General features: G+C 47.6%; 1 protein-coding gene across 1 annotated transcript in view; it reads right to left on the reverse strand.

The window, feature by feature from the left end:
• Positions 1-26,197, reverse strand: part of LOC147663055 (uncharacterized) — a 41,897-nt gene extending 15,700 nt beyond the window's left edge. Inside the window, exon 1 of the mRNA XM_086950712.1 lies at positions 26,111-26,197. The gene's annotated coding sequence lies outside the window, so the exon portion shown is untranslated. The remainder of the gene's footprint in view (positions 1-26,110) is intronic.
• Between the last annotated feature and the right edge of the window lie 1,107 nt (positions 26,198-27,304).

A 27,304-nucleotide genomic window follows, 5' to 3' on the forward strand; every position in this document is an offset into this window, starting at 1 on the left:
ATAAATTCGTGCACAATCTGCTTCCAGAGTTGTGTAAGAAGTTGAAAGATTCAGAGAGTTCATGGGCAGTTTCCTCTTCAGCACAGATATTGGCTACTGCGCAATATTACGAAAATAGAGACAAAGATGAGAAAGATAGAGCAGAAAAGAAAACTAAGGAGTTGAAAACGAAGGTCTTATTACAGCAAGCATATCCGCCACGTGGCGGTAATGGTCAGAATAATGGTAGTCAAAATAACTATCAGAATAATTACCAGCAGCCTCAACAGTATTCGGGGAACTCGCAAAGAAAAGAGTTTCCCCAACAACGTTTACCATATGGGCCCAATCAGTGTGCGTATTGCAAGGAAGAGGGTCATTATAAGAATAACTGTCCCGTTTTATTACAACGCATGAATGGTGTTTCTGGTACAAGAGGTAGGGGTGTTCAGCAAACACCTAGAGGTAGAGGACGTGGAAACATCCCTCAGAATGCACGCTCCTTTCCGCCTCAGGATTCTATGAATAAGTTTGACCAGCTGAATAACACATCTGGTAGGACAGCTCAGTATTATGCTGATGATTATTATTGGACCGGAGGTAATGATTGCTAGGACAGCCATGGACAAAGAGAGGGAGTTGTTTCAGTTCCAGTAGATCAGAGTGGGCCATATGTGGAGGTGATTACATCAGGTGTGTCTGAACCTTTTCTGTTGGATACTGGTGCTACAAAGAGTTCTATGATGCACTCAAAACTCCCTGGCGCACCTTTGTCTGGCGAAATGAATGTTTCTGTAGGTTTTTCTGGCGCCCCGGTTAGGAACCCGATTTCATGTCCCATGTCCCTGTCTGTTGGTCCTTGTGAATTGGAAGCACCTCTTATTTTGACAACAGGTTGTGGTGAAAATTTGTTGGGATTAGACCTGCTAAAAAGATTGTATGCGACTCTGTACTGCTCTCCCTCGGGAGTACAACTCACACTAGGTAAGAAAGTGGTTTCTCCAATGTATTTGTCGAAAGATAAAATCCCGGCAGAATTGCTGTCTCTACCTAATATTCTTTGGGCTACTGGTCCTAACGATGTGGGTCTCTTGGAAATACCACCATATGTTGTAACATTGAGGGCCAATGTTAGAATGCCTCGCATTCCCCAATACAAGATCTCCAGTGAAGGTGAGAAAGCGTTATTAGCGATCATTCACAATTTGATTGAAAAAGATGTGATTGAAGAGACAAGAGGCAACGTTTGCAATAGTCCTGTTCTGCCTGTTTTGAAACGAACTGACCCATCTCAGCCACCTGTGTATAGATTTGTGATTGACCTTAGAGAGGTGAATAAAATAGTAGTGCCACAATTTCCAGTTGTTTCTGACATTACTGCTCTGTTGACTATGATTCCAGCCTCTGCAACGTGGTTTTCGGTGATTGATTTGAAGAATGCTTTCTTCAGCATCCCAATTGCTGAGGAAAGTAGGGATATTTTTGGCTTCAGTTTAGGAGGACGAAGTTTCCGCTTTAAGCGCACTCCCCAGGGCTACTGTGAAAGTCCATCAATATATAGTCAAGCTCTAAAAACACAGCTTGATACGATTGTCTTACCTGAAGGTGCTACCCTCATTCAGTATGTAGACGACTTGCTTATCGCTGCAGACTCTGAGGAAATATGTAAAAAAAGCCACATTGTCATTATTGCGTCATTTGTGTGATCTGCATCACAAGGTGTCCCTGTCTAAATTACAATATTGTCGACAAGAAGTGACCTACTTAGGTCATCTCTTATCGAAGGAGGGAAGGAAACTGACCCCAGAAAGAATCCAGGCAATAGCAAAATTAAGTGTGCCAAAAACACAGAGAGAAGTGCGTGCTTTCTTGGGTATTACATCGTACTGTAGACAGTGGATTCCAAATTTTTCTTTACTGGCCAAACCATTGGTGGCATTAACATGTAAAGATACACCCAATCCCGTGCCTTGGTCCGAAGAGTGTCAGAAAAGTTTCTCTGAATTGCGCACAGCATTATGTTCGGCTCCTGTGTTGGGTACCCCCAACTACAGTAAGCCCTTTACATTATATGTCCATGAGCAAGAGGGTTGTGCATTATCAGTGTTGACACAGTTGTTTGGAGATAAGCAGCGTCCATGTGCATATTTTTCACCGACTTTGGATCCGGTAGCTAGGGCATTGCCGAGTTGTCTGAGAGCCACAGCCGCAGCAGCTGTTTCTATTCGACAGTCTGCTGGTTTGGTGATGAATAACACGTTAGTGGTTATGGTTCCACACGCAGTGGACACGCTATTGAACAGAACCAAGACACAGCACTTAACTAGTGCTCGATTGTCGGGTTACGAACTAACTTTGTTAGCGAGCCATGTTCACATTAAAAGATGTGGTACACTGTAATGGCAGAGTTCTTGGCTCTATTTAGCAGTGATATAGATCTTAGTCTTGCTCACATCTAGGATAGGTATTCTTAGCTTGTGTTGGCCCTTTTAAGCCCTTTCTTCCAGACCTAGAAGAGGATAGCTGCTTAATATGATGATAGATCCCTTATTCTTGACTCTAACCTGTCTATTGCCTATTGGCTTTGACATACTTGACACATTGGTATGGTTTATGTAGGTATTCTGGCAGAGCTAAGGGGTATTTCATTCCTTTCAGGCCTACAGGCCTAAAACTAGAGGGACTCCATCTTGATGGAGCTGAGAGGCTTTTTAGAGTAAAGGTAAAGTTTATAGTTAAAGCTGTTGTTCACCCTAAGCGAACCAGAGAGAACCGGCCAGAGCTGAATCTAATCAGGAATTGTTCCCGGGCTCAGGTCTCTAGACGAAACAAGCAGACTGGTCACTGTGGGAGCGTCTAGCGCAAGGAGCCTGGTGCATGGGATTGGTGGGAGGAAGCTGCTGGCTGGAACTTTCCATGAGGAAACAGCATTCTATATCAGTGAAGTGCAGAGGCGGAGTCAGTCAGTCGAGTGGAGGTGGCGGAGCCAGTCAGTCGTGTTGAGGTGGAGGAGTGGTAAGCAGTCGAGTGGAGTTGGCAGAGAGAGAGGGTTCAAGCTGGAGAGAGCGGAGTTGAATAGTGAGCTGGAACTGAAGGAAGCAGTCAGAAGCAGTTACTTATCAGGAGGAGGTGTGAATAGCTGGAGTCTGAAGTAATGCCTTTTAGAAGAGACGGAGGAGAGATCATGGACTAACCTGCGGGAGCAGATGGAGTTAATTGGACATTGGCGCAGAGACAGAGTGAACAAGCTATGGGAATGAAAAGCATTAGAGCGGCAGGAACCATTAGATTGAAGCTGGAAGGTGGAGACAGTTCGTGGGGGAGAGGAGTCCAGTGCAAAGTGATCAGCGCAGAGGTGTATCCAAGAGTGCAGGAGAGAGAGAGAGTCTGAGATGAGCCAAGGCACAGACGAGAGAGGAACCCAGATGACAGCTAGAACAAGACTTCACACTAATCAGGTGATATCAATTTCATCACATTAGTTTACTTTACACTTGCATCTTAATCTTGTCCTTATTCCCTAGGCTATTGTATGTCTAATCTTTTCCCTTTCAGCGGTGTGCTCTATCTATAGTCTTTGCCAGTTACAGATCTGTGTAGGTGTTTATATTGTTCTAATAAAACCCCAGTTTGTAGCAAACTGCCATGTGCCTTGTATTCTTGTTCAATCCAGGTAAATGTATCTCCTAGGTGTTTAGTGTTTACATGAATGGATGAGTAACCCCAATCAGGTAAGTGGTGTTCACATAAATAGGGAGCGAGTGGACCTATGATGCCAAGAATAAGAGGTACATTATATTAATTGGCTAACTCCTAATATTGTAGTAGCAAGCCCTTAGTGAATAGGGAGAGAGAGAGACTTCCCCAACATATAACTGAAGGTGTTCATAGGAATGTGGTCGTCGTTGATATGCGGCGTTAGTGAGAACGCTGGGTTAGATTACCAGCGTGGATACCCACAGGATTGTGGCTTGTGTAAGTGAGAGCGTCAGGGGGATGACTGGCGTGGAGGTTTGCCGGATTGCGAACCGTTTGGAAAAGAGAGCATTGGGTTCTGCAGGCCCATGTGTAGACGCACCGGATTGTGTGTCATATCTGCCCTGGGGTAGATTAGTCTGGGTCTGAGTGGCCGCGAGACTATAAGGTAATCAGTAAGTATTCTTAGTATCCCTATAGATTTAGTGGTGTTTCTAATAATATGAGCTTGTATATTGCGAGTTCCCCATCCTCAGGTAGGTACCCAGGTGCCTGGATAGATGGTCCTGAGGAGGGATGTGGTTACGTTCTGGCTGGGTTGGAGGGGCCCCTAGGGGCTGATCCCATCTAATCAGAAAATCCGGCCATGACATCTGGCGTCACGAACTGCTTACCTATCCTGTGTGCCTGGCCATGTGCTTGGATAGTTTCCCATGTGTTGTGAGGGAGTGCCCTGAACGCCAGTTTCATCTGGCGTAGTTTGGCAGTTTATGTAGCCTGTGTGACCTATGGGCTTGAACAGTTGCAGCGGGAGGAGATTGCATTACATCATGGCATTTGGTTTATTCAGGGTGGAAGGAATGGTTTTCATCTTGGTGTTTAAACTGTCAGGGTTGAAGGATGGCATTACATGAGGGAGCCAGTTACATCTTTGTGATGGTCCAATTGTATACATGTGTGTAAATAATGCTTTTAAATTGTCCATTAAATTGCTTGCTGCATCTGCTTATGCTGTGCAATGTGAAATGTGTTCATTGTTATATGATTTGTGGAGTTCTTTACATATTGCTCCTTGTAAATATGGCTTGTGAATAGCGCCATGTTATTGTGGCTTGTGAGGTGCATGTTCTCATGTTGATCTGCTGTGTTCCTTGTGAATTGCGCCTTGGATATATTGTTTGTGAAGAGTTTGTCTTGTAAATATGGCTTGTGAATAGCGCCATGTGGTCATGGCTTGGACAGGGCATGTTATCATTACGTTAGGCAGGAGAGAGCTGGATCTCTCTCGGGTGCTTGGGGATAACGTTTTGAAAATGTGTGTACGTGTTATCTGTAAACGTGAAGAGATGTGCTCATGACTTTCCCATGTATCCATGGACATTGGGGAATGATTGTGCTTGAGCTGCCAAAGGGTTAATATCTTGAATTGAGATGGCAGTCTTTATTTTTAACATGCTGTTAACACGCATGGTTATCTGACCTGACTATAAAAGTCAGTGGATTATTTGTGGTTTGATTTTGACTTTTACTGGTTCCTGGGTCTGCCTACGTGCTTTGTCAGCTTCTTGACGGAAAGGTACCATCTTGTGCTTTGCGAAGGGCTCTGTTAAATGCGTCTACGAATTTGTGTGGGTTTGCCTTGGAACTGATGACTTCATGTGTCTGACTCTTAGGGGTCGGTCGGTTATAAATCAACCAGTCGGACTGAGATAAGGGTTTGCACGGAGAGAGCTGTGTTCTTTTAAATTTGCTTCTTAATATGCATCCACAGACGTGTGGAGAATTATTTTTGAATGCATGATTTAAAATGAGTAAAATGTTAAGGTGGTGGCCCGTTAGAATGCATGCTACGGGCTGTTTTCATTAATTATTTCTTTGAGGGTTTTCCATCTAGAAAGGAATGTGCTGGCCGATGTTTTGCAATGATCACAGGTTGAGAATAATCAATCTTGCCCGACAGTGCATGGTAACATGTGCTTTTAATTAGTGAAAGGCAACCGTGTGCTTTTAAGATAAATGTGTTCTCATTATTATTTTCCCAAATGCAAACTGAACCTTTTTTTTTTTTTTCTAATGTGACTGCATGCAGCAAAACCGGCATTGGTAAGTTAACCAACTCAGTTAGAAAATAAATGGCTGTTTGATAATATCTGAATGTGGCCCTTTTATTAGGTTAAATTGAAAAGTTTGCGCTATAAATTACGCTGTAATGCATATTTACATGTTGTCCCTGGTTGAACAAAATACAATGGTGAAATGTGTCTGCATTTTATGTTGTTTTAAAATTATTTCTCTTTCAACAGCTGACAATATATGTTTTTAATACCTTGCACGATAAACATGCTGCCTGATAGATATATGTGCAGAGAAATATTAAACCCAATAGTCCATGATAATTCGTTTTTTCAAATGCAGAATGCATAATCTTGTGTGCAGAAGTAAATTGTCCCTTTTTGTATGTTGATCTGCATGCTCAATAACTGCTCACGTTTCTAATGTCTTGCTTTTAGCTGAATTAGTTAGACAAAAGTCTTTTTAGAAAGTGGAGCTTTTAAGTAGCAGTACATTGTAACAGAATTGTTTTTTTTTTAAAATACTAGCTTTCGTTAGTTAGAGAAATCAAGCCTGGGAACAGTTTCCAAAGGAATTTGTTTGTCGACCTTGGTAGACCAGCTGGTTTGTGAAGACAGTTTTTTTCCTCTGCGGGCTCCGAACACGGCCTGTCTATGATTGGCCATAATCCAATTTTGTTCTGCGGACGGAATGTTTATGTAAGGGAGGGGTGAACTCGCTCTTCCTGGCTGTCGACGCAGGCAGCTTCATTGCCTGCTGATAAGGGATTCTTGCAGACTCTTGGCCCTTGGAGTTAGTTAGATACAGTAGGCCTGGGCGGGCTTCCCTGATCAGGGAAAGGGAGGCTTGCAGCGCCCTGCTCCTGCTATGAATTAATCATTTGGCAGTGATTCAAATTACTTCACACTGTAGCCTGGCTCCTGCGTATTCTGAAGGGAGGGGCTGTCTCACAGAGGATTAGGGTATGATTAGACCATTCTGAATGTCCTTCAAAATTAGATTTTGAATGTTTTTAATTAAATGGGATATTTTCTTTTCAATAATGAAAGGCACCCGGGGTGCTTTTTAAATAGAAAATTTTATTTTGCAAGAATAATGATACTTGTTTTCTTGTCCTAGGATTGCTGGGTTGTGGTGTTGGTGCTTGGGTCGGCCCCCCCCCCACTTCCTTTCTTATTTTAGTTTTTTACTTTCATGTTTTTATGTTAGTTTGTTATTTTTGGAAGATGGAACCAGACCAGACCAGACCGGAAGGGTGGTGGATGGCCGCATCGGAGGAAGTGTCCAGATACCGAAGATGCCGGGTGGTGACCTACACTGATGTCCCAAAATTGACATTGGACTTATAATTTATTTTTTTTTTTGAAAAAATATACCAAGACACTTTTTTTTTTAATTTGCGATTTCCTGCAAAAGGATTTTCTTATATAATTCCTTGGCCTGCATTATTCCCATGTTTTTCTTTGCGATCACTATGAACAGGCCTCACTTTAAAAAAAAAAATATGTATGAAGAGAAAAAGAAAAAAAAGAATGGTGGTGCACACATGTGTTCCACAGTGTGAAGAAACTAGGTGTTATATATATACACCAGCTATCTTGTAGAAATGGGGTTGTCTTTTACTGTTATTACATTTTCACCTTGATTGATCAAAGGGTGGTTACCCTAGACTTTAGTTGTCCTGGGAGGTGTGTCTTTTAGTATGATTATGTATTAATGTTTGCCCAGACCTTGAAAATAATTTGTCATGTCTATTTCTCAGATTTCACCAAAATGTTTCCTTAAATTGACCATAGTAGGTAGGCCTCATTTAGGCCCATTGTTATTTTCATCCCACAAACAAGCCCCTACACCAATAGATTTCATGTGTCATCATTAGCTTAAGTTGACCATAGTAGGTAGGCCTCATTTAGGCCCTTTGTTGTTTTTTCATTAGAAGTTGAAACACATTTAGTTCTTAAGTTGTCCGAAGTAGGTAGGCCCCATTTAGGCCCCTTGCTGTTTTCCTTCAACACATAAGTCCCTACATCACTAGACTTCATCAGTTATCACTAGAAGTTGAGGCACATTTAGTTTGAGGATGCTTTTGTTAGTTTCTGTTGTTATCAGATCCAATCTCAGATATGTTTCAGCATTCAAGTCAAGGGTGCTTTGATTTGTTTTCAGTTGGTTGTTAGGTTTGTATTCCCTACAATCGAGTTTCAGGTGGAATTTCCTTAAGTTGTCATTCTTTTTAGAGAGTTTTTTAGTTTTTGATTTGTTGATAGATTGTGTTGATGTTTGTTTATATGGATGTTGTTGTTTATAGATGTTCGCAAGATAAGGATCTAAGGGTGGAATGTAATGGCAGAGTTCTTGGCTCTATTTAGCAGTGATATAGATCTTAGTCTTGCTCACATCTAGGATAGGTATTCTTAGCTTGTGTTGGCCCTTTTAAGCCCTTTCTTCCAGACCTAGAAGAGGATAGCTGCTTAATATGATGATAGATCCCTTATTCTTGACTCTAACCTGTCTATTGCCTATTGGCTTTGACATACTTGACACATTGGTATGGTTTATGTAGGTATTCTGGCAGAGCTAAGGGGTATTTCATTCCTTTCAGGCCTACAGGCCTAAAACTAGAGGGACTCCATCTTGATGGAGCTGAGAGGCGTTTTAGAGTAAAGGTAAAGTTTATAGTTAAAGCTGTTGTTCGCCCTAAGCGAACCGGAGAGAACCGGCCAGAGCTGAATCTAATCAGGAATTGTTCCCGGGCTCAGGTCTCTAGACGAAACAAGCAGACTGGTCACTGTGGGAGCGTCTAGCGCAAGGAGCCTGGTGCATGGGATTGGTGGGAGGAAGCTGCTGGCTGGAACTTTCCATGAGGAAACAGCATTCTATATCAGTGAAGTGCAGAGGCGGAGTCAGTCAGTCGAGTGGAGGTGGCGGAGCCAGTCAGTCGTGTTGAGGTGGAGGAGTGGTAAGCAGTCGAGTGGAGTTGGCAGAGAGAGAGGGTTCAAGCTGGAGAGAGCGGAGTTGAATAGTGAGCTGGAACTGAAGGAAGCAGTCAGAAGCAGTTACTTATCAGGAGGAGGTGTGAATAGCTGGAGTCTGAAGTAATGCCTTTTAGAAGAGACGGAGGAGAGATCGTGGACTAACCTGCGGGAGCAGATGGAGTTAATTGGACATTGGCGCAGAGACAGAGTGAACAAGCTAGTGGAATGAAAAGCATTAGAGCGGCAGGAACCATTAGATTGAAGCTGGAAGGTGGAGACAGTTCGTGGGGGAGAGGAGTCCAGTGCAAAGTGATCAGCGCAGAGGTGTATCCAAGAGTGCAGGAGAGAGAGAGAGTCTGAGATGAGCCAAGGCACAGACGAGAGAGGAACCCAGATGACAGCTAGAACAAGACTTCACACTAATCAGGTGATATCAATTTCATCACATTAGTTTACTTTACACTTGCATCTTAATCTTGTCCTTATTCCCTAGGCTATTGTATGTCTAATCTTTTCCCTTTCAGTGGTGTGTTCTATCTATAGTCTTTGCCAGTTACAGATCTGTGTAGGTGTTTATATTGTTCTAATAAAACCCCAGTTTGTAGCAAACTGCCATGTGCCTTGTATTCTTGTTCAATCCAGGTAAATGTATCTCCTAGGTGTTTAGTGTTTACATGAATGGATGAGTAACCCCAATCAGGTAAGTGGTGATCACATAAATAGGGAGCGAGTGGACCTATGATGCCAAGAATAAGAGGTACATTATATTAATTGGCTAACTCCTAATATTGTAGTAGCAAGCCCTTAGTGAATAGGGAGAGAGAGAGACTTCCCCAACATATAACTGAAGGTGTTCATAGGAATGTGGTCGTCGTTGATATGTGGCGTTAGTGAGAACGCTGGGTTGGATTACCAGCGTGGATACCCACAGGATTGTGGCTTGTGTAAGTGAGAGCGTCAGGGGGGATGACTGGCGTGGAGGTTTGCCGGATTGCGAACCGTTTGGAAAAGAGAGCATTGGGTTCTGCAGGCCCATGTGTAGACGCACCGGATTGTGTGTCATATCTGCCCTGGGGTAGATTAGTCTGGGTCTGAGTGGCCGCGAGACTATAAGGTAATCAGTGAGTATTCTTAGTATCCCTATAGATTTAGTGGTGTTTCTAATAATATGAGCTTGTATATTGCGAGTTCCCCATCCTCAGGTAGGTACCCAGGTGCCTGGATAGATGGTCCTGAGGAGGGATGTGGTTACGTTCTGGCTGGGTTGGAGGGGCCCCTAGGGGCTGATCCCATCTAATCAGAAAATCCGGCCATGACATACACTAAACCCCGCCACATTACTACCAATCCCAGTTGAGACCGAGAATGCTGAGGAACAGCATGACTGTTTTCATAGAACAGAAGAAGAAACAAAAGGGAGAATAGACCTCCAAGATACTCCTCTTGCTGAATGTGATGGTACCTTATGGGTGGATGGTTCATGCTTCAAGCTTCCGAATGGTGACACGACTGCAGCATATGCTGTCACCACCTTGCATACAGTCGTTGAAAGTGCACGTATTCCATTTAACTCAGCTCAGGCTGCGGAATTGGTTGCACTTACAAGAGCGTGTGTGTTGTCGAAAGGAATGAAAGTGAATGTGTACACGGACAGTCAGTATGCGTTTGGTGTGGCCCATAGTTTTGGACGATTGTGGCGTGAACGTGGGTTCCTGACGTTGCATGGCACAAAGATCCAGCATGGTCAGTTGGTGAATGAGCTTCTTGAATCACTGACTTTGCCTCTGCAAGTGGCGATTGTAAAATGTAGCGCTCACAAGAGGGTGACTGACGATGTTGGTCGTGGAAATGCATTTGCTGACGAAGTCGCGAAAGAAACGGCAGGAAATGTAACGAGCCGAATGTATGTTGCAGGCCCTGCCAGATGGATAGGTGATGTTGGAATGTGTAAGGACACAATAGAGAGTGTGAAATCGATTCAATCTGAGGCTACAGAGGAAGAGTTGAACATGTGGAAAGAAAGTACGGGCAGAATGGATGCAAATGGTTGTTGGGTCGAATTGTCAGAGCATCAGAGATGGTTGCTACCAGATGCGTACGTGCCTGCAGTTGTTACAATGGCCCATGGAATGGCCCATATCAGTGTGAAAGGAATTTGCAAGTTGTTGGCCCCGGTATGGCAGAATGCTGGAATACCTAAGTGTGCGGAGAATGTAGTTAAACATTGCATGATATGTCTGAAACACAATCCTGGCAAGGGAACCCCAACTCCAGCTGGTCACTTTGCACCTCCTACGTATCCGTTCGAGGTTTTGCAGCTAGATTTCATACACATGGAGAGGTGCAACAACTTAAAATACGTACTCGTTGTTGTTTGCGCCTTCTCCAGATGGGTAGAAGCATATCCCCTAAAGGACAACACTGCCTTGTCCACAGCGAAAGCCCTTGTGAAAGAATTCTTCCCTAGGTTTGGAATGCCTAGAATGGTCTGGAGTGACAACGGGAGTGAATTTGTGGGACGAGTGATGAAAGTAGTGTGTGAAGGGCTAGGCATCCGACAAAAGTTCCACGCTGCAAACCACCCCCAATCAGCTGGATTAGTAGAATGCTACAACGGCACCCTAAAACTAAAATTAGCCAAGATCCAAGAGAGCACTGGTCTTAAATGGCCTGATGCTCTGCCCTTAGCGCTCCTATCCACCAGAATGACAGTGCATTCCAGAGTAAAACTTGGCCCTTATGAAATTGTCTTTGGCCGTCCGGCCAACATATGGGGAGTACCCAAACCCACCGAATTTAGCGAAATACAATATCCTGTTTTGCTTGACTACTTGTATGATTTGACGGCTAAATTGCGTGTTTTACACCAACAGGTTCACGACTCACTGCCTCAAGCCTCTGAAACTCCAGGACACCCTATTGATCCTGGAACATATGTCCTCGTGAAAAATTTCCAAAGGACAAGAAACGACCAGCCCATGTGGACCGGTCCTCATTTGGTCCTTCTCTCGACGAGATCTGCCGTCCGAGTGGAGGGAAAGAAAAATTAGATACACGGGACCCACACTAAACGGGTCCCGCTGCCTTTGCCTTATGACCGGTGGGTCCAGGAGGGTATCGCTGACTCAGAGACAGAATCCGTACCAAGATTCATCCCTTTCAGTGATGCTTGTGTAAAAGGAACAATTACGGAGACAGAAAGTGACAATTTGCTACAAGCAGCTGTGCCATCATCAGCTCGATTGGATACCTCAGAACCTGAAGCTCTGTTTCAAGATCATACAATACCGGGAAAGAGACGGTATAATCTGAGGCCGAGAAATACGAACTAATAAAAAATAAACTAATAAGCATTTTTTTCCCTTTAAGAACTATTTTTGAAAACGCAGCTCTCTCCACCCGAGAAACTTGCTCATTTTTGTTTTTTTCGAACCGCCATCCGGGTTCTGCTGCTAAGGCCGCGGTTGAAGCAGTCTTTGGAGCGCAGCTGGAGACGATTTGGTCTACAGTTCTGGTTGGTCTAAGGGAATTACCCTGGACTGAACAGAGGCCCTCCTTGACAGAAGCAACCTCCCACCGCGGGCAGCAACATAGAGGATGGAGTTTTTCAACATGGAGAGACCTGCCAAACCTGTAAATTTTAAAACGAAAATATGTGGATTGGTGACAAGAAAAAGTTTTCTATTATTATGCATTTTCCTATTACTGAGTACAATGATGTTTTTAATAGGTTACACACTGTTTTCTTTACAAGTGTCCTTTGCCCCGACTACATCGCCCATACCTCCTCCTACTGTTTCTGCACATTCTTTTCAACCCCTTCCTGAACATGAGTCAGCTAGGAGATTGGAGTTTATTAATAACTCATTCATTCAACTTCTTCACCAGCACCAGGTTGTAATAAACACGACAAATTGCTGGGTATGTGGACCTATGCCACACACGACTGATAAGGGTATCCCGTATTTTGTCCTACCTTTTAGTTACTACGGATCTTTGTGGGCATTTCAAACATTGTTTTTATTCTCCCTCGAACCATATTCCCCACGTTCCACAGGGAGCAATTCAGTCAACGGGGCATTACTGGTGGGGATCAGAAATATGAGCCAAAATATCGACACATATAGAATTCTCCCCAGAGACGAACTAGAAGCCTATCGTAGATGGAATGTAACAAAGTATGGAATTTTCTTAAGTGAGAGCCAGCGAGCAAAGACATCTACCCCAATCTGGATAGTGCCCCACCAAGGTCACCTATGTCTGCAAGGAAATGGCAAAAATCCCAGAGCTCAGCTAGGGAATAGTGTCTGTACCGAAACATATGTCTACCCGTCTCAGACCTCCCCCTCATTTTCAGCAGCTAAGGGCACGTATTTCATCTGCCAAGATAGAGCATACACATGGCTGCCCCCTGACTTCTCGGGCACATGTTTCATCTCGTTCCTGCTGCCACCCACCTACACGGCCGCGGCAGATTACCATAGGACAAGGATAGTTAGGGGTGTTGTGAGTAAAGACGACACCGCGGGACAAGAGTTTGGTGATTTCAAGAAAGGTTTTCTGCCATTTTGGGGGCCCATGGTGAACAGTAGGAACATTCACCAGCTGACAAGAGTAGTTGAATCCACCGTGATCGAAACGGCTGGTGCCCTTAGTAATCTGACTGCTGAGCTTCAGTCGGACCGACTCATGACCCTTCAGAACAGGGTCGCATTAGATGTCATTCTTGCAGACCGAGGTGGGGTATGTAAGCTGATCCAATCGAGTTGCTGTATATTTATTCCAGATAACGCTCCAACAGTGTACCAGGCCATCTCCAAACTGCATAAGATTTCTGAATCGATTCATGTAGATAAAGGAGATTGGTCTCTCATGGGATGGTTCTGGGAACTGATATCTGGCTGGGGATGGAAAATTCTGATGGTTGTTGGGATTGTTCTAGCCATTCTCTTCCTGTTCTGTCTATGTGTGCAGTGCGCTCCTGCAATGTGTGGCCTCTGTGCTACATCATGTGTAAGGAAGCCTGTGTCACAACACGAACTAGGCACCAGAATGATGCTCCAGCAACATCTCAATGACTTTAGGAATATCGACCTGGACTCAGACTAGCATGAGATTAGGTTTAATTGCCTATGTTAGGGCAAAAGTAGGGTTTGTAGTTCCTGAAAATTTCTGGAACCCGTGAAATAAACTTTGTCGTATTTTGACGATTTTTATGCCAAAATACCGATAATGACTAGTACATTGTGCACAAGCATTTGCGTCACAATCAGGTAACGATTTCACCACGAAATCGCCATTTTCGTTTCTGAACCCTTGACCGCCATTTTACGTTTTGGCATCCATCTTATATGTTGCCCTTCACATAGGCTTGCAACTGTAGCTGAATTTGATATCAAGGACACGTACACCTTAATCGACTTCCCTGTGACCTGGTCAAGCTGAAGCCATCGCCCCAAGCCAAACCTGTTTGGTCAGTTCCTCTCCCAGTGGCCGAACGAGATAGCATCAACACACAACAGGCCATAAATCGCGTACATCGCACACACACCCTGCCCAAATCTTGCTCACACCTGGCTCTGCTCTTTTCTTCTCTTTTTCTTTATGATGAGGAGGAGCCCGGTTTTATTGAGGGTACACCGATATCTGATGGAAATGTTGGGCCTGGCCGGGTAATTGATCACGAACTGGACACACTAAATGTATACATGTCACCATGACTCTGCTTTTTCTCTTGTAATGAAAATATGTGAATAGCCCACTGTAAATTCTAGAATGTTTGCACCGTAAACTTAAGAATGCTGCCTGAAGCCTAAAAAGATGTATAAAAGAAGAGACCAGGCTTTGTACATTGGAGCAGTCTCCTGAGAACATACATGCTGTTGTACTTCTAGGACGCTTGTTACCTGGTTGCAGCCAATAAATTTGATCCTTGATTTCACCTAGAAGACTCGTGTTTCTGTGGTCTGAATCAGGAAAGTACTCGAGGTCTACGGGTGTTATCCCTGACACCGCTGGGTTACCGGATCAGTACCGGTTCTGAAAAACCCAGTACCTCAAATGATGCATGAGGTCATCACTTACACACGCAGAATAGAAGTGAAGGCAACAAGGCTATTTTAGATGACTGTTCATGATATGGCCCATAGTGTAGTTTTTTTTTTGCAGCATCAATGGGTTTATGATAGCAGGTTCTATGTCAGACTAACGTTGCTCAGTCCCCCACACCCTACATTGCCCATGACAGATTAGAACGACGTTGTTGTTATTCGCACAAAGTTACGCCCATGGCAAAATTGAGTGCCCGAGGTTAGTTAAGGTATAAAGAAGCGCTCTTAGGGCAACATAGGGTAGACTAAGATTATAAAATAAGATAGACAGGTTGTCTACTTAGGGTTTAAAATAAAAAATGTCCAAAAGTATGAACTGATTTCAAACTGAAAGAACCTCTTCTCTGTTTTCTAGAATGGCATGTTACCTGTGGGACGGCACCCACATTGCAAACAGCACAATGAATATGGCACCTCCGGCGAATGGACTTTTTCTGGGCCTGCAGAGAATGGCTCTATCTCCAACAGCCCTCACGAAGGAGCAGCCTGAGCTCACCAGAACATTGCACAAAGTCTCCATGATGGCTCCAGCAGCAAATATCTCCCACATCGATGCCCATCTCTGACTCTGTTATCTGGTTCCACGGACAATGGCAGTGTGCTGAGTTCTAAGGTGGACAGCATTCAAAGACCCACCAAAGGAGGTTTGCCGGTTGAACAGAGTCCAGCACTTTTTCCTACAGCATCATTGTGATGCTCCACACCAAGGCAGAAGGACTCTGGCCTCGAAATACCAAGAGGAGAGTATGCCTTTGGATAAGGAGTGAGCTGTACATTACTAACAACGAAGAACATGGCTCACTGACCAATGCCATCAACAACTTGAACAAGATAGAAAAGAAATGGATTGCTGGAGGAGGTGCCGTAGTAGAGAGCCACTGATTTGTTGAACTTTGACTGGATACCTTTGTGGCAATTCTAAAAAGTTTTTATTTTTTGCTGTTTCTTTTTGTGTTGCATCCCGCCGGTGAATGTCATTGTAGGAAAAGAAAGTTAGCACCAAGATAGTAGGGACAAACTACACTAGCATAGGGATTTACAGTTAACTGAGTATGAGGACAAAGATCGTGTTCATTGGGATGGGACTGGAATACAAATGGAGATGAGCGAGTTAGCAGCACCTAGCACCCACTATGGAATACAAACAGCTCCTCCACTTCTCCCAGTTAGAGACTGTTTGAGTAAGAGCCCAACAGCAGCCCAATATGAACGCCTGCTTAATGAGCAAGATGCAGAGTATGCGAAAATACTCATTAGGCCAAATGAAGACAAAGCCAACGAAATAGATAAACAAAAAGGTAGCTTTAAGTGTTATGTTAATGACATGCACTGGATACCGCCACTGGCTGAAGGGTCACAGAGATAGTCAGTTAAAAGAATGTTCATAGAATGAACAAGAGGAGGGAGATGATAGAGGGGCCTTTTGTATCGACCCTGGTAGCCTGAAGGCCCTACATGGCCCTGCTAGAGAAAATCTGAAAATATGCTTAAAACCCTCAATTTTGTGCTATGCATGATCAGCATGTTAAATCCCACAAACTCCCTGAATCCTGGGGTTATAGACCCAAGGCAATGGCCAGAGAGACATGTCTTAGGCTAACAAAATGCACTAGGCCACAATAATGTTAAAAACGCATTCTCTGATGCACTGAAAAATAATGTGGTAAATTGGCCTAATGTGAAGTAGTGATTTTCCACAGAGTCAAGACCAACGCCCACACACACGTACACAAGACCCAGCTGGTGTAGAGGTAGATTGACACATTTCGGGGACTTTCCACTGAAGTCTTGTTTTAAAACTTAGCTTGCCGAAATAAGCCACAAACTTCTTGCAAAACTAGCACCTAGCGTACGTTTCCGGTCACACATACATTTTTAGAAATATGTACAGAACAAGATGTTCTCGCCCATATGTACAGAACAAGATGTTCTCGCCCTGTTCTGCGGTCAAGCATGGCCAACCGACCGTTAGGACACCCGACCGCCCCCCACTGTCCTAGGACAATGCGGCCAAACCACATGCATCAGAAAGTGCGTCAGAACAGTGTTAGTTCTGCATTTTTCAGGTATATTAGATTCAGCCCGTCAAATCTGAAGCCAGAGCTCTGCTGATGCGACCTTTGCATGCAAGTTCTCCGGCCAGCCGATTGTCTGACTTAGGACTTCAAATCCTCTCTCCCGGGTGGTGGACTTCCTAAGCCAGATAATACTTTTGTCTTTTTATATCTCTGTCCATGCTCTGTATTTTCCATTCACACCTAATTCCTTGCATTTTTAGATTCCCTTAAGCTATTAGGCCCTGCTGGGATAGTCTTCATAGTTAAGGTGCTTCTAGGCACTAGACTTTATAAAGTGTTCTGCTTTCCCTAACTAATTTCTATTGTGCCTTTTAAAAGATCCCAGTCCTTTTGCACCTTGGATCTCTTTAGAATGTTAAACTTGCATGGGTAATTCTCTTCAGAAAAGTACATTTGTAGGCGCTATGTTTTCATAGAATGTATTCTGTGCCTTTTGAATCGCTTACTGATTTCAATTATACCGTTTTACAGGTCCTCATTCCAGCCTGTTTTCTAGGCTCTTGCACATAATAAATGTGAACTTGCGTTTTTTAATCCTGACAGATTGAAGTCAGACTTTCAAACGTTTCATAGCTCAGGCTGATCAATTAATAAATGCATTTTCTGATGTACTTAAGACTTAACAAATAAAATGCCACTTCAAATGTGATCTTTGTCATCTCATATCATTGTTCCTTGTTCCTCAGTGAAGTGTTGCGTCGGTGACCTGTGACCACGGCTCATGACCACAGCGGGGTGGTTTGTGACTTGTGACCACACCTTAAAGAGGCTTCTTTTCTCCCCTTATCACCACCTGATCTGATCCTCTGTAATTTTGGAATAGAAAGTAAATTCAAGTGAGGCGATCTCTGGTTTTGTATGTGTTAGGGCTAAGGCACAGGATCTGATTGTGGATTTGTTTTTTCAATATAGGTGTGGCGCGTGCTCACCTCTGAAGATGATGCACTAAACAAGCTGCGTCGCTGTGAATTATTTGCAGTCTATGAATGGTGATATTGTGTAATCTTACATATACACGGTTGGCATTATGCGATCTAGATAGGACTGTGGCCACCGCTATTGACAAATACAAACTCTGGAGTGTTTAAGGATTACTCTATGTATAGGTTTTATACTGGAATTGTGTGTTTCCAGTACAAATCCTATGCTTGACAGCACACACACCTCTGCCCTATGGTGTAAAGATTATGTGTGGCACTAGGTAGACTGTGTTCTAGTGCTGAGGTAGTGAGCAGCAGCGTGCTGTATTTCATAAATCTGGCTCAGCGCGGCTCTCTCCCCCTCGCACATCACAGCGCTGCACCTAACTACTGAACTATGCTGCACTAAAAAATAGTAAATCTACTCCGTAGTGTGCATGCGTGGTCTGCCCAGCCTCAACCCTCACATTCTCTTGTGCACGCGTGGTGTGCCTGGATTTAACCCTTACATTCTCCTCTGCATGCTTGGTCTGCCCAGCCTCAACCCTCACATTCTCTTTTGCATGCTTGGTGTGCTCAGCCTCAACCCTCACATTCTCCTGTGCATGCTTGGTCTGCCCAGCCTCAACCCTCACATTCTCTTGTGCATGCGTGGTCTGCCCAGCCTCAACCCTCACATTCTCTTGTGCATGCTTGGTCTGCCAGCCTCAACCCTCACATTCTCTTGTGCATGATTGGTCTCCCAGCCTCAACCCTCACATTCTCCTGTGTATGCGTGGTCTACCCAGCCTCACCTCAGAGTTGAGTTCTGTGTGATTATAAGATAAACCACGTCATCTGTAATTCTACGTGCTTGGTCATCAGCACTGATGATTGAATGTGTTTTACACCAAGCGCGTAGAATTACAGATGACGTGGTTTATCTTATAATCACAGTGAACTGTCGTCAGCACTTATTTGGTTGGAAATGGCAAGGTGTCGCACATGACGATGCGGAATTAATGCTTTTCGCAAAAGCACGTAAAAAACCAAGAAAAATGTTTAGGTTAACAGCAATGACCTAATGTTTAATTTACATACTGCATGATGATTTTAATACAATGTCTCATGATGTATCTCCCAACATTGACTAAACAAGTCTGTTTTTCCAGCTCCGAGGATGATCAAACACCTTGAATCTGTTGTCACTGTCTATTACGTAGAGGAGTGTCACATGATATTGTATAAACACTGTGATTTGCATTGCACTCGTACTCATGAACCAGGTGGTTTCCTCCGAAATGCGCCGAGTGACTTGGCTTAAAATAAAAACACGCTGAAAAGGAATACTTGTGGCCCTGGCATCGTTTGTGGGAAACCGGCGAAACGATTGTTGTTGAGATTTGGGGTTCGTGACACCGCCAAGGCCCGCCACTGAAAGCGGCTCGGGTTTCTGCATGATCATTTAGCTGTAGGCTTACACATATACAGAAGTTGAGATGGACAAGGCAGGGGAAGAGAAATAAAGAGAAAGTTATTCGATTTTCACAAATGCGATGGCGAAAATCCTGAGATCGGTGCTTTGAATTTTGCTGCTGCAGCAGGAATGCCTATTGTGAAAGGGGATTTGTTTGAATTACAAATATTCAGGAACTAAAGCTACACTTTCAAGTGGTTTATGTATAAGTCTTTTTATTTCAATGTTATGCACTAGTCCACTAAACTTAGAACACATAACCAATAACAGGATTTCCTGCAATAGGAGTAACAAGCTGACTGGACAGCCACATAAAACCTTTTTGCAAGAAAAAATATAGACTCAATGATCCTAAAAGCAGGTAATAAATTCAAATGTATTCCAAATAGGGAGCCCCAAATATGTGTTGCCTGGCCCCACAAATCATTAGTATATCAACGAACTAGAAGGCAACTTCATATGCTAGTTATGAATAAAACAACCACCTTACTTTAGGGAACAAAGTCCGGATATCAAAGGGTTCAATGTACAGAACTGTGGAGAAAGGTGCTTAATAAAGACATGTATTCTGAGAGGAGAAACTAATATTGTTCTGTAAAAATATGCTTTTGTTTCATCCTAGCATACCTCCTAATCCATTGCAGAGACAACCTCCCACTGAGTACAAACATCACAAAACAAGGTCTGAGCAGGTATTCGCGAAAATGAGTAACAACTCCAAACGGACCCATTCTGGACGAATGTATGATGTTACAACACATGCACTTACAATGCAGTGTTACATCGCAACATCCACTACAAAGCATTCTATTACATCGCATGACATTACATCACATTTAAAAAAACTACCTTTACAACGCATTCCATTACATCGCATACTACCTTTACAACGCAAACCATTACAACGCATACCATTACATTGCATTTAAGGTAAGTATTGGATAGTATGGGGATACAAATTACTATTCTAACTCCAGGGGGTGCAACAGTAGGGTAAGTCTTGGGTAGTGTAGGGGTAAAAATTACTATTGTAACTCCAATGGTATGCGTTGTAATGGTATGCGTTGTAATTCCTGCGTAGTAGTGAATTGCGATGTAGTATCATGTGTTGTAATGCCTGCGTTGTAGTGTCATGCGTTGTAAAGGATGTTGCGTTGTAATACCTGCTTTGTAAGAGTAGTGCGCTCTAATGGCTGCGTTGTAAAGGTTGTTTCCCATTCTGGATATAAAGGAGTTAAGACCACACACTGAGGCCACACAAATCTTTGATGTATTATAACAAGGTCAGAAAGTGCCCCCTTTGCACAGTACACCTCAAGTCCTGAATTTCAGCAAGGATACATAGCATTCTGGCACATGTAGCTTGGATCTAAACACTGTTAATATGGGTGCTTCAATATCATATTGCAATGTTCTTTAAAGAGCCATGGCTGGGGGGCGTGGCCAAGATGGCGGAGTGAGAAGTCGCACATCCCGGGTGCTCCTCCGTAACTACCCTGCCCGGACCGTAATAATAACACTTCTCCCCCTCACGAAGCTTTAGCAGGGGCAGGAGACGGTGGTGAGCCCCCTGACTACCGAGGGAGCCGAGGCGGCCGCTCCTTGAGCGACATTGACAAGAGCGCGACGAGGTCCATCACAGCAAAGAGTGCCGGAGCGGTGGCGGAGGGCGCGTGAGCTGGTGGTGCACAGAGAGAAGTCCCGGTGGCAGTGGCGTCTGGAGCAACCCGGGGGAGCGGCGCTGACTCCTGCATTGCCTGCTACCGGTCCCGGCGGCCCCGCTTCTGTCTTTGAGGGGCCGCAGCCAGAGGCGGGTGACAGGCGGCAGCCCGACGGTGGAGGCGCGCCCGGAAGTCAGCGGCACCAAAATCGAGGCCAGGGACACGGCCTAGTGCTGGGTGTGCCCGGGCCTGCCCGCGCTGCACTGACCCGGCGGTTGGCCTTCAGAGCGTCGTAAGGGGACCGAGATAGCAACAACGGAGCAGCGGGGCGACCCCCTCGCGGCTGTCCGCTCCCCCCCCCAGTGGCCCAGAGAAAGGGAGAGCCCGGACGGAGAGGGCGGAGAGGCCCGAGACCGGGGGCCGAATCGAGGGGCCTAGAGCCAAGTGGAGGGAGAGCACCGGACCTGCGCCAGGCACACCAGGGGCCCTATAGCCCCCAGACCCAGAGCGGCAAGCGAGGTGAGGAGCAGCGGGAGGAGCCATAGATGGAGTAGCGCCGCCCACACCGACCCCATAGGCATCGCCTGAGGTGGGCAGAGTAACAGAAGATCCCCATGCAGGCAGCTTACTCGCGGCCGCCTACACCCTTAATGACCGGCGGGCAGAGGTGAAATCGAGGCCGGAGACGCGGCCTGCATCTGGGGGCGCCCGGGCCTGCCTGCGCTGGCATGCTTCATGGCCAGGCCCCACGAGACACCTGAAAGGGGTCACAGAGGCAACAGGGAGAGGCGGAGTGTCCCCCCTGCAGCCGCCGGCACAACCGGGGGCCGAGAGAGACCGCTAAAATCGAGGCCGAGGTCGCGGCCTAAGACCGGGACTGCCCGGGCCCACACGAGCTATCTGGCCCCACAAGTGGGCTCCGCCTGGTGTTGGAGCAAGGCCACGAGGGCACCCAGGGGGGGACTGGGAGTCCCCCACACAGCCGCCTGACCCCTTAGCGGCCATAATAGGACGGCAAACCGAGCAGGAGGTGACAGGAACCCAGGGGCTGGCGGAGGTACCGGTGGCCCGGTAGACACATGGTGCACGACCAGCCGCCCAACACAAGAGCACCCCGGGGGTCCTTGTGGCCCCCAATCGCGGATCGAGGAGAGGTGAGGTGGGGGAGGTCTTCGAGGGGGTGGCAACCCCGCACATGCACTCCAGGCCGACACCGGACAAGAGGTACTGCACCTGAGAGCCTGGTGCAGGGGCTGTATCCACAGCGAATTTGGCGTGAGGGGTGACAGGAGTTGCCAGGAGAAGAGGTCCGCGTCGGGGACCCCCCACACGTGTAGTAGTGAGCAAGCACGGCGAAATACGCCAGGTGGAGTGCCCGCGTGGAGAAAGGGAGGTTGAGGTGCCATAAACCCCAACCGGGGACGCTCAATGGCGGGCCACAGGAAGAAAAGGGACCTCCCGGAAATGTTAAGCAAAGGACAGACAAAAGGAGACAAAGGTCAGTCGCCTCCAGCGGCACCCAAGCTCCAGCATGATTCCAATGAAGGAGAGGTGCCCATTACCAAATTCTTCCTAGAGTCTCTCTTCAACTCCCTTTGTGAGGTCTTCCACACCCTGAAACAGGAAGTCGCCAGGGAGGTACGGGAGATCAGGGGAGAGGCGGACGGACTCGGCGAACGAGTGTCCACCATCGAAGACGCGGATCGCGCAGGAGACGAGGAGGTGGAACAGCTGCAGCAGGACATAATACGCCTGTAGGAACAACAAGTAGACCTACAAGCCCACGCCGAGGATTTGGAAAACAGGTCCCGGCGGAACAACATCCGGGTCCGGGGGGTCCCGCCTAAAGAAGAAGGAACGGACATCACAGGCTATTTGCAAGCCCTATTCCGGGATGTTTTGGGGGAACCGGCGGACTTTGCGATCAGAAGTGACAGAGCTCAGAGAGTGGGGCTGGCGAGCCGTGCATCTGCCCCACCTCCGGATGTTCTAGCCTTCCTCCAGGACTATCCTCTCAAAGAGTGCACCCTCAAGGAAGCACGGCGGCAGCTACCACTGCGGTTTCTGGGACACTCAGTGGCCTTATTCCAAGACCTTTCAGCGATCACACTTCAAAAGCGTAAGACCTTCAAGGTTGCGACAGACTTTTTAAGAGGAAAAGAGATCCCATACGCCTGGGGGCATCCTTTCCGCCGGATTTTTAAATGGAACAGTGCCCTGCACCAGCTTCGCTCCCTCCAAGAGACATGCGCACTGCTGGGCATCACCCAGGCGGAGGAGGGTACATCACTGAAACCACCCCGACGACAGTCCAGGGATGGCTTGCAGCAAATTGTTAGATGGCGCTCACCGGTAGCAAGCTCAAAGCTCGACGCACACACCATCAAGAAAGAGATGGACAACGCCATCCACGAGGTGGCCAAGGACACCACGTCTTCAGATTGATTGAACTCCAGGGGGAGTACCCATTAGCATCAATCACTATGCGAGTCCGGGGGACACGGGGGAAACCAGGGGGAGCGAGGTGGCGGAACGTCCACACAGGTAACTCACCACAGCCCTGCACTTCATGAGGGCAGGACTAGGACTATGTTCACTAGTTGGGGTACAACACGGAGCTGGGGGGAGCGGGAAGGGATGGGAGCGGGGGAGTTGGGGTTGAGTTCTCGGGGGGTCGTTGGGAGGGTTTGTTGGGGGTGGGGCCGCCCCTCTGTTCACCTTTCTTTTCTGTTTTATTTCCCACAGGCTACACAGAGCTCCGGAGTTAACCTTGAAAGACGATGACTCACTCCAGACTTAAAATTTTCTCCCTTAATGTGCGAGGGCTCAACAACCCCATTAAACGGCAAGCGGTCCTCTCCCTTCTGGAGCACTCTACAGCTGATCTCTGCCTCCTCCAGGAGACTCACTTACTACCCAAAGATCAGCACAGACTTAAATCTCATGCCTTCCCCACGCAACTTTTCTCGTCCTCCTCCAAGAAGGTGGCAGGGGTAGCAATATTGGTATCCAAATCTTTTAATGCCAAGGTCCTCCAGCGAGAGGCGGAGATAAAGGGGCGACTATTGGTATACCACTTCTTAATAGCAGGTCAGACAATAGTGGTGGGTTCTGTATACGCACCCAACGAAGGGCAGGAAGCCTTTCTCCAGAAAGCATTAACAGCAGCAACAGCCAACACTGAATGACATTTACTGTTGGGGGGGCGACCTTAACTTAATATTCCATAACGCGGCAGATCGCTCCTGCCAAAGGTCAGGTCAAGTGGGATCCTTTTCTAAGTCCGGACACGCACACCTCCGGGATTTGGGCCTTATTGACCTGTGGAGACACCTACACCTACGCAGTACCGCATACACCTACCACTCAGGGGCCCATAAGTCCTACGCCTGGCTAGATTACTTTCTCTGCGCCTCCCCGCTAGTGTCGCGAGCACAGGAAGTAGACATCTTGCCAGCCTCCCTCCCTGACCATTCCCCGGTGGTGGCCACATTCCTCTTCCCAGCCGCACCGACCCCACAACGACACTGGCGCCTCAGAGAATCCCTCCTTCATACCCCATCGACAGTGGATCGGATCAAATCCGCAATCACACACTTTTTGACCCACAATGACAACACTGACACTACACGGGCAATGCAGTGGGCTGCCCTTAAAGCTGTCTTACGAGGCGAATTTAGATCTATCGCTGCGGCCAACAACAAAGAGCGAGCACTGAACCGGGCCAAAATAGCGCAGGGGGTAGCCGAGTTGGAGCAAATGCGCCAACGCACGGGGCAGCTCGGGCTTGGCGCCGACTGTGCGCTGAGCGGAAGATGTTAGCCGCTTTGGGCCAAGACAAAGCGGAGTATGCGGCCCTCCGTCTCCGACAAGCCTATTACACAGGGGGGGACAGATGTGGAAGACTGCTAGCGAACAAGCTGCGTGAGCAGTGCCAGAGACAGGGGGTACAGACCATACGGACTGCCCAAGGTGACTTAGTATCAGACGAATTGGCGATAGCTGAGGCCTTTGGGGCTTTTTATGAGGCCCTCTACTCCGGCAACGCCCTTGACCGGCAAGTAGGTCAGGGATACTTGCAAGGGACGCGCCTTCCATCCCTGAACTAGGCCCAGGCGGATTTCTTGGATAGACCCATCGGCCTTGAGGAGGCGGTGTCAGCGATTTCACGCCTGAAGCTTGGGAAATCCCCCGGCCCGGATCGGAACCCGCGACATTTTACAAAACATTCTGTCACTAGGTGGCACCCCTGTTACGGGATCTTTTTAACTCCTTTGCCCAACCTGGCGCGACCCCAGAATACCTTTTTGGAAGCAGCAATTTCGGTCTTACCGAAGCCTGGTCAGGATGCAACCCAGTACACCTGCCCCCTGCACCCCCTGATGATGTTGTGAGGTCAGTACACCCGACCCCTGCACCCCCTGATGATGGTGTGAGGTCAGTGCACCTGCCCCCTGCAGTACCTGATGATGGTGTGAGGCCAGTACAGCTGCCCCCCTCCCCCTGATGATGGTGTGAGGCCTGTACACCCCAAGGCTACACCCCCTGATGATGGTATGAGGTAAGTACACCTGCCCCCTGAACCCCCTGATGACGGTGTGAGGCCAGTACACCTCAGGCTGCACACCCTGATGATGGTGTGAGGTCAGTACACCTGTCCCCTGCACTCCCTGATGATGGTGTGCGGTCAGTACACCTGCCCCCTGCACCATCTGATGATGGTATGAGGTCAGTATACCTTCCCGCTGCACCCCCTGATGATGGTATGAGGCACCTACAGCTTCCCCCTGCACCCCTGATGATGGTGTGAGGTCAGTACACCTGCCCCCCTCCCCCCTAATGACGGTGTGAGGTCAGTACACCTGTCCCCCTCCCCCCTGATGATGGTGTGAGGTCAGTACACGTGTGAGGTCAGTACACCTGCCCCCTGATGATGGTGTGAGGTCAGTACACCTGTCCCCCGATGATGGTGTGAGGCCTGTACACCTGCCCCCTGCCCCCCCTGATGATGGTGTGAGGCATGTACACCTGCCCCCCCCCTGATGATGATGTGAGGTCAGTACACCTGCCCCCTCCCCCCTGATGATGGTGTGAGGTCAGTACACCCCCAGGCTATATTCACACACCTTAGGTTGCACGATGGTTGTGAGAGGCTCACTTACCCCTAATATGTCTACGATTGAAACTGAAGGCAACTGCAGCCAGGGCTCCTCCTTCCACTGGACAGATAGACAGACCCTCAGGACTCCTCCTTCCACTGGACGGACAGACGGACCCTCAGGGCTCCTCCTTCCACTGGACAGACAGACAGACCCTCAGGGCTCCTCCTTCCACTGGACAGACGGACAGACCCTCAGGGCTCCTCCTTCCACTGGACAGACAGACAGACCCTCAGGGCTCCGGCTCCTCCTTCCACTGGACAGACAGACAGACCCTCAGGGCTCCTCCTTCCACTGGACAGACAGACAGACCCTCAGGGCTCCTCTCCTCTGCAGGAGGCTGGGGCTCGCTGCTGGGGCTGACTCTGCCCCCCGTGACCCGGACACTATCACACTCACAAGCCTGAGGAGAGCTCGGCAACATCCGGTACTGAAGCTGACTCTGCCGCCTCTGACCCTGAAGCATACATTACTGAGAGGGAGGGGGCGGGGCTCATGTTATCCTGAGAGGAGGCTTCATTCCGCTTCCGCTGCTGGTGCTGACGCTGCTCCCGGTGACCCGGACACTGTTCACTTCTCAGGCCCGAGGAGAGCTTCATCGGCTCCGCTGCTTATGCCGACTATGCCCCGGGTGACCCGGAAGTGAAACTGTGCGTTAGTTTCCAACAGTGAAAGAGAAGAGAGGGTGAGACTGAGCGGGGGGGGGGGCAGAGGAGTAGGGCGAGGGGGGGGGGGGCAGAGGAGGGGGTAGGAGTAGAGGGAGAGGAGGGGGAGGAGGGGGAGGAGGGAGAGGAGAGGGAGGAGGGGGAGGAGGAGGAGGAGGAGGGAGAGAAGGAGGAGGGGGGGGGAGAGAAGGAGGAGGAGGGAGGGGGGGAGGAGGAGGAGGAGGAGAGGGGGGAGGAGGAGGAGGAGGAGGAGGGGAGGGGGAGGAGGAGAAGGGGAAGGAGGGGGAGGGGAAGTAAGAGGGAGGAGAGAGGGTGAGACTGAGGGGGAGGGGGCAGAAGGGGGTGAGGGGGGCAAAGGGGGGGCGAGGGAGGGCAGAGGACGGGGGGCGAGGGAGGGGGGCATGGGGGGAGAGGGGGGGCTAGAGCAGTCCTGCCAAGCGTCTCGCATCAGGTGTGACTCTCACGCATCTCAGTGCGGTGATCCGCATCACCGCACTGAAATGCATTGTCACGCATTTTGCCACCTGCCAGG

Source organism: Lissotriton vulgaris, unplaced genomic scaffold (assembly GCF_964263255.1).
Source record: "Lissotriton vulgaris unplaced genomic scaffold, aLisVul1.2 SCAFFOLD_4222, whole genome shotgun sequence".
Lineage (NCBI taxonomy): Eukaryota > Metazoa > Chordata > Amphibia > Caudata > Salamandridae > Lissotriton > Lissotriton vulgaris.